The sequence below is a fragment of the Marmota flaviventris genome, chromosome 8 (genome assembly GCF_047511675.1).
Source record: "Marmota flaviventris isolate mMarFla1 chromosome 8, mMarFla1.hap1, whole genome shotgun sequence".
NCBI lineage: Eukaryota > Metazoa > Chordata > Mammalia > Rodentia > Sciuridae > Marmota > Marmota flaviventris.
The window spans coordinates 23,187,713-23,190,548 of record NC_092505.1 but is presented as its reverse complement, the minus strand read 5'-3'; the positions used below and the strand labels follow the sequence as shown (position 1 = coordinate 23,190,548).

The window sequence follows — 2,836 nt, the reverse complement described above, 5'->3', positions numbered from 1 at the left end:
CCTAGTCTTTCAGAGGAGCTTCCTTCTTGGCCATTGCAATTTGGAAGATCACATGTGATCATTTGAAAACAAACAGTATTAATCTAATATTCTCTAAGTATTGAATCTTAAAATTAAACAGATTTTTTTTCTTTAAACCAAGTTATTTCAATAACCAAACCAAACTTTCTTCCAGTGTCCCAGGTCTTTGTTGCTCACAGTCACTGTGGTAGAGGACTAAAGTTCAGAAATTTTCCAAATTTAATTTTAAAGAATCACATAATCTTGATATGACATCATGTTTTAGTTTTTCACAAGCTGATACTGTTAAAAGTAATTTTAAATTGCCTTCCAAAATACAGAATTCAGAATGAGTTCATTGTATATGCTTATCATGCTTAGTATTTATAGGTTTTTATGAAGTAACAATTTTAGAATAAAATAAAATGTATAACTAAATAGAAAAGTTTTTTAAAAGGGTAGCATAAGAATATGTACTCCCTTGTCTGATTCAAGTACTGGGAAGCCAATACTTTGGAGCTCCATCTAAAATGAGCCATGTGGATTTGAAAGTAAATGACAACCCTTCCTTATTAATCTTCTTTTTCATGGCAGTTTTTGTACTTTGCATTTACTGCCTATTCATATTCTTTGATGAGAAATGCAGACTACAGCAATGTGTCTAATGTGTTGACTAAAAATAACCCTCCACTATATTTTAGACAGCTATAAAGGCTAGACTGTATTATCTTTTGGAAGATCAGAACAAAGACCCTTTCAGTTCAGGAAGAATGGTTGAAAATTGCTCTAATTAGTTAATTTTAATCTTTGAGAGGAATATAAATTGTCTACATATTATAAGTGGCCAATTTTTTCATGATTACTTTTTATTTCTAGGTATTGTACCCAACCACTTGGCTTGCCCCTAGTCAAATTTACTGTTCATCTTTCTCTTAAATTAGATCATGTACAAAATTTGCTGAGGTTTAAATATAAGTGACAATGAGCTCAGAATGTGTCATAAAACCTCCTTCCTTTACTTAACTTTTTGAGAACAACTTTAACTCCAGTTTCTCAATACATATCAAATTCTTCCCAGTTGCTTCTTTCCCTTATTTAAATATTCCCCATTTTTCTATAAATATGCTAAATAGCTCTCTCCTTTCTTACCTCTTCATTTGCCCACTAACCCCACCAATCAACCCTACTTCAGTTTATTTGTTGTGTTCTCTTTTGATTAAAGCCATTATATTTTATTTAATTTCAAGATTTCCTTCTGTATCCTGTCCTTCATTTTTGTTACCAAGAAGGCTTTTCTAAAATGCAAATCTTAGAATCTCTATCTTTGCAAAATCCAGACAATTATTCTTAAAGCACAATTGTGCATATTAATATTGTCTTCCAGTGTGATGGTCAATTTTATTCATCAGGTTAACTGGGCCACAGTTTCCAGTTACATGGACCAATGTTATTTTTGATATATTTGTGAAAGTATTTTGCATAGGGTTTATATTTAAATCAATGAACTTTAAGGAAAGAAAATTACCTGTATAATGTGGTTGAACCTGGTCCAATCAGTTGAAGGCCTGGGTAGAACAAAAGTTTGACCTCTTCTTCACAAGAGGAATTCTGTAGCAAATAGACAGTATTGAACTATATGCAGCTTATCACTGGGTCTCCATCTTGCTGAGGCATAGTGAAAAGTTTGGCCTTGACAGACTGTATAATGTAATGCCTCACATCTGTTTAAACACACACACACACACACACACACACAGAGTATTGTTTCTGTTTCTCTATAGAATTCTGACTACTACAACTGGGCACCTATATCCTTTCCTAATCTCACCTCCAGCCCTGACCCTATGCGTGACATTTCTTCTAATCATGCTATTTTGAAGGTCTGTATTTATATACTAAATCATCTTCTTAAAAACGGAGTGAGTACTCACTTTTGCAGCACACATTCTAAAACTGGAATGATACAGAGAAGATTAGCCTGGACCCTGCGCAAGGTTGACATGCAAATTCGTGACGTGTTCCACAGTTTTTTATTCTTTTATTTTTTAGGACTATTTTAATAAATTTAATCTCATTTATGAACCCTTTTTGATATTTACTAGTGAAAACTAAAATAGATTTTTCTCCCTTATTTTCATCAACTACTAAAAAAACAAAAAACAAAGATAGTAATGCAATTTCATAAATGTTCTGAATAGCAGTTGTCAAGTTCCTTGAATTCTAATTTTAAATATCTGAGGATTAACATGTACAAAAAATATTTTGTTTAAAAAAAAAAAAAACAGTGACTACATATATTATGTAGTTAACTGTTCTGATAGTTTTTATTCATACTTGGCCTAGTCATTGAAAATCAGAAATGATCACATTTGAAAAATTCATTTGTTCTTATAAATGATTGAGGTTTCTGTTTGCTTTCCTTTTAAATCCAATAGAAGTCAGAATACAAAAAGCACAAAATGGCAGCAGGAAGTAAAGGTGTACTGAAAACAATCTTCATGGGGAAAACTAACAAATTTACACTCTTATAATATCAGACAATTTCTAATTCATGTCAACAATCCCCCTCATTTGTCAAGGTGTCCTTCCATTCATAGCAAATGCTGTGGAACACATATTACTTGGTATAACCTGTGCCAGAAGTGTACATCTGATTGAGGATAAAATTTGGTAATTGATTGCAAGGGTTTTAAAGTCTAGTGGATAAGATAAACCAGTATGTTGAGAGTGATGACAGAAATCATGAATTCATCCAAAAGGCTTCATAGTTTTACCTACAGAAGAGTTTGCAATTCTTTTAGTAGTGAGTGCTGGATAAATATTGAGGGAACAACTG

The 2,836-nt window shown here is 32.3% G+C and overlaps 1 non-coding gene across 1 annotated transcript; it reads left to right on the top strand.

Moving 5' to 3' along the window:
• The first annotated feature begins 1,923 nt into the window (after positions 1–1,923).
• Positions 1,924–2,030, top strand: LOC114087835 (U6 spliceosomal RNA). Its single transcript, XR_003581897.1, has one exon. It is a non-coding gene; the product is annotated as a U6 spliceosomal RNA (small nuclear RNA).
• The last annotated feature ends 806 nt before the right edge of the window (positions 2,031–2,836 follow it).